Here is a 5,185-nt window from a genome sequence, read left to right on the forward strand (position 1 = left end):
TTGCTAGGTGAATTAGCATGCATATTGTGGCCTTTATGGTGGTAGCTAATTCCCATGGTGAGGAATTAGTGATGTTAGTCATTTTGGACTGTTGTTGATGTTTGCATGCTAGGTGAATTAGCGTGCATAGCATGGCCCTTGGGGTGGTAGCTAATTCCCATGGTGAGGAATTAGTGATGTGAGTCACTAGGTCTCAAATGAGTGGGACTAGTGAGCTTGGTAGCCGCACCTGGATTTGGTCGGTGAAGTTGAACTATATGTTCACGAATAGTCGGTACCACATGCATGGGGTCTCATTGCATAATATATGTATGGCGTATAATATGAATGGATGTATTCCAATGTTATACGTGTGTTTGTGTTGATATTGAGTATGAGTTGCATTGGTATCGAGTATGATATTTGAGTTGATGTGCCGTTACTGAATGTGTGATGTGATTAGGGTGATTAATGCGTTAAATTACTTAACATGACATGATATTTTATAATGCTTATTATATCGATTGAGGAACTCACCCTTACAACTATTTTTCAGGTAACGAGCAGTGATTGAGTGGAAGTTAGTGCTTGGAGTCTAGTGTAGTCTCCTTAGTGGGTCATGCTCTGATAGATGTAACATCGGGACGGGATGTTTTAAATGTTTATTGTTGGTTATGAACCAGTTTACATGTAATATGCTACATGTTTTGAATGATCGATTTGATCTCTATCCGCTGCGTATTGTGCAAAGCTTTATGTTTTGAATTAAATAATGAGCATGACTAAATATTATGGTGAATGGTGTGAAATGATTGTGTGACACCCTTAATTGCATAATTACTCTGATTGATATATTGCTATTTTAATTAAATATGTGGGGTATTTTAGAAGGGTGTTACATTAGTGGTATCAGAGCATAGTCGGTCGAGTCGAGTCGTAATTATTCTGTTTCCCTGTATGTGATAGGTGTTGTGTAACCCTATCCGTACTTATTGTTTTAGCTTGTTGGGTTTTCAGAATAGAGATGGCTGGAAGAGGTAGAGATGATGCGGCGATTGCTGAGGCTCTGGGTATGCTGGCTGGAGTACTTGGGGGAAATCCGAATGTTGTGGGAATGGGAGCTGCTCGTCAACTGAGTGAGTTCCAGAAGAACAATCCTCCAATGTTCAAGGGAGCATACGATCCAGATGGTGCTCAGAAGTGGTTGAAGGAGATCGAGAGAATCTTCCGAGTGACTGAGTGTGCCGATAACCAGAAGGTCAGGTTCGGTACGCATATGCTGTCAGAGGAAGCAGATGATTGGTGGGTTGCTACTCGCACTGAGTTGGAATCTGTTGGGAATGCTGAGATCACTTGGGCTGTGTTTAGAGAGAGATTCCTGAGGAAGTACTTTCCAGAGGATGTCAGAGGAAAGAAAGAGATAGAGTTCTTGGAATTGAAGCAGGGCAATCGGTCTGTTACTGAGTATGCTGCTAAGTTCACAGAGCTGTCGAAGTATTACACTCCCTATGATGAGGCTACTGGGGAATTCTCGAAATGTGTGAAGTTTGAGAATGGATTACGTCCCAAGATTAAGCAGGCTATTGGGTATCAACGGATTAGAGTGTTTTCTGATTTGGTTGACTGTTGCAGGATTTTTGAACAGGATACCAAAGCCAGGGCGGAGAACTATCAGCAGAGGGTTGATAGGAGAGGCAAGAATCAGAATGATCGTGGGAAACCGTATGCAGCTGGCAAAGGTTTCCAGAGACAGAGTGGGATGAAGAGGCCTAGTGGGGGAGACTCTAGTGCCCCTGCTAAGTGTTACAGATGTGGTCAGGCTGGACATCGTTTCCATGAGTGTGCTAGTGTTGAGAAGAAGTGTTTCAAGTGTGGCAAAGGTGGTCATTTGGCTGCAGAGTGCCGGTTGAAGACTGTGACTTGTTTCAACTGTGGAGAGGTGGGTCATATCAGTCCACAGTGTCCTAAGCCGAAGAAGGAGAATCAGTCGGGAGGCAAGGTCTTTGCGTTATCGGGTTCTGAGACTTTTGCAGATGATCGTTTGATCCGAGGTACGTGTTATATTAATGGCTTTCCTCTTGTAGCTATTATTGACACAGGTGCGACTCATTCCTTTATATCTTTGGATTGTGCTGTGAAACTTAAGTTAGAGATATCTGAGATGCATGGAAGTATGGTGATTGATACTCCTGCTAAGGGTTCAGTGACTACTACTTCAGTTTGTTTAAATTGTCCTTTGAGTATTTTTGGTAGAGACTTTGGGATGGACCTAGTGTGTCTTCCACTAGTGCAGATTGACGTTATTCTGGGTATGAACTGGTTGGTGTGTAACCGAGTTTATATCAACTATTTTGATAAGACTGTGATCTTTCCTGAGATTGAGGAAGAAAAGGATTTGTTTCTATCAGCGAGGCAGGTGAATGAAGCAGTAGCAGATAGGGCAGAGTTGTTTATGCTGTTAGCGACTTTGGAGGCTAAAGATAAACTGGTAAATTGCGATCTAGCTGTGGTGTGTGATTTTCCTGATGTGTTTCCGGAAGAAGTGCATGAATTACCGCCAGAGCGTGAAGTTGAGTTCTCGATTGATTTGGTACCTGGTACTAGGCCGATGTCGATGGCTCCGTACCGTATGTCTGCTGTTGAGTTAACTGAATTGAAGAGTCAGTTGGAAGATCTGTTGGATAAGAAATTTATTCGTCCGAGTGTGTCACCGTGGGGTGCACCAGTGTTATTGGTTAAGAAGAAAGAAGGTACTATGAGGCTGTGTGTGGACTATAGGCAACTGAATAAAGTGACGATCAAGAATCGGTATCCTTTGCCGAGGATTGATGATTTGATGGATCAGTTGGTTGGTGCGAGTGTGTTCAGCAAGATAGATTTGAGATCTGGGTATCATCAGATACGTGTGAAAACTGAGGATATCCTGAAGACTGCTTTCAGAACAAGGTATGGACATTATGAGTATTCTGTAATGCCTTTTGGTGTGACTAATGCGCCTGGAGTATTTATGGAGTATATGAATAGGATTTTCCATCCGTACCTAGACAAGTTTGTCGTGGTGTTTATTGATGACATTTTGGTGTATTCGAAATCTGAAGAAGAGCATGCTGAGCATTTGGGAGTGGTTTTAGGAGTTCTACGAGGAAAGAAGTTATTTGCTAAACTGTCGAAATGTGAATTTTGGTTAGAAGAGGTTAGTTTTCTTGGTCATGTGATTTCGAGAGGTGGTGTTGCTGTTGATCCTTCTAAGATAGAAGCGGTGTCTAAGTGGGAAGCTCCTAAGTCTGTTGCTGAGATTCGAAGTTTTCTTGGTTTGGCTGGTTATTATAGGAAGTTCATCGAGGGATTTTCTAAGTTGGCGTTACCGTTGACGATGTTGACTAGAAAGGGGCAAGTGTTTGTTTGGGACTCAAAGTGTGAAGAAGGTTTCCAAGAGTTAAAGAGAAGGTTAACTACTGCTCCTATTCTGATATTACCGAGTTCGTCGGAATCATTTGAGGTTTACTGTGATGCTTCATTGTTGGGTTTGGGTGGTGTGTTGATGCAGAATAAGCAGGTTATAGCTTATGCTTCGAGACAACTGAGGGTTCATGAGAGGAACTATCCGACCCACGATTTAGAGTTGGCAACTGTGGTATTTGTTCTGAAGTTATGGAGGCATTACTTGTACGGGTCAAGATTTGAGGTTTTCAGTGACCATAAAAGTTTAAAGTATTTGTTTGATCAGAAAGAGCTGAATATGAGACAGAGGAGATGGTTAGAGTTTCTGAAGGATTATGACTTTGGTTTGAATTACCATCCGGGTAAAGCAAACGTAGTGGCTGATGCATTGAGTCGGAAATCATTGCATATGTCTATGTTAATGGTTAAGGAATTGGATTTAATTGAGCAGTTTAGAGATTTGAGTTTGGTATGTGAGAGTACTCACAATAGTGTTAAATTGGGAATGTTGAAGTTAACGAGTAGTATTCTGGATGAGATCAGAGAGGGTCAGAAATCCGATGTGCTTTTGGTTGACAAGTTGACTCTAGTGAATCAAGGTCAAGGTGGTGAATTCAGAGTTGATGAGAATGGTGTTTTGAAATTTGGTAATCGGGTGTGTATTCCGGATGTTACCGAACTTAAGAAGAGTATTCTTGAGGAAGGACATCGTAGTGGCCTGAGTATTCATCCTGGAGCTACGAAGATGTATCATGATTTGAAAAAGTTATTTTGGTGGCCGGGAATGAAAAGGGAAATTGCGAGTTTTGTTTATTCTTGTTTGACTTGTCAGAAGTCAAAGATTGAACATCAGAAGCCGTCTGGGCTAATGCAACCGTTGGCTATTCCAGAGTGGAAGTGGGATAGTATCAGTATGGATTTTGTTTCTGGGTTACCGAGGACAAATAAGAATTTTGAAGCTATTTGGGTGATTGTAGACAGATTGACAAAATCGGCTCATTTCATTCCGATCAGAATGGATTATCCGTTAGAGAGATTAGCCGAGTTGTATATTGAGAAAATTGTAAGTTTGCATGGTATTCCGTCGAGTATTGTTTCGGACAGAGATCCTAGATTTACATCGAAGTTCTGGGAAGGTTTGCAGAGGGCTTTGGGAACTAAGCTGAGATTGAGTTCTGCATATCATCCGCAGACTGATGGTCAGACTGAGAGGACGATTCAGTCACTGGAGGACCTTTTGAGGGCTTGTGTTTTGGAAAAGGGAGGTGCTTGGGATTGTTATTTACCTTTGATTGAGTTTACCTACAACAATAATTTTCATTCAAGCATTGGTATGGCACCGTTTGAAGCTTTGTATGGTAGGAGATGTCGGACACCTTTATGTTGGTATGAGTCCGGTGAGAGCGCTGTGGTTGGACCGGAGATTGTTCAACAAACTACGGAAAAGATTAAGATGATTCAGGAGAAGATGAGAATTGCTCAGAGTCGTCAGAAGAGTTATCACGACAAGAGGAGGAAGTCACTTGAGTTTCAAGAGGGAGATCATGTGTTTCTTCGTGTTACTCCGATAACTGGAGTTGGTCGAGCTTTGAAGTCGAAGAAGTTGACACCTCGATTTATTGGTCCTTATCAGATTTTGGATAGGATAGGGGAGGTAGCCTATCGTATCGCTTTACCGCCGTCACTTGCGAATTTGCATGAGGTTTTTCATGTGTCTCAGTTGAGGAGGTACATTCCTGATCCGTCGCATGTAGTCCAAATAGAT

The sequence above is a fragment of the Lathyrus oleraceus genome, chromosome 3, assembly GCF_024323335.1.
Source record: "Lathyrus oleraceus cultivar Zhongwan6 chromosome 3, CAAS_Psat_ZW6_1.0, whole genome shotgun sequence".
Taxonomy (NCBI): domain Eukaryota; kingdom Viridiplantae; phylum Streptophyta; class Magnoliopsida; order Fabales; family Fabaceae; genus Lathyrus; species Lathyrus oleraceus.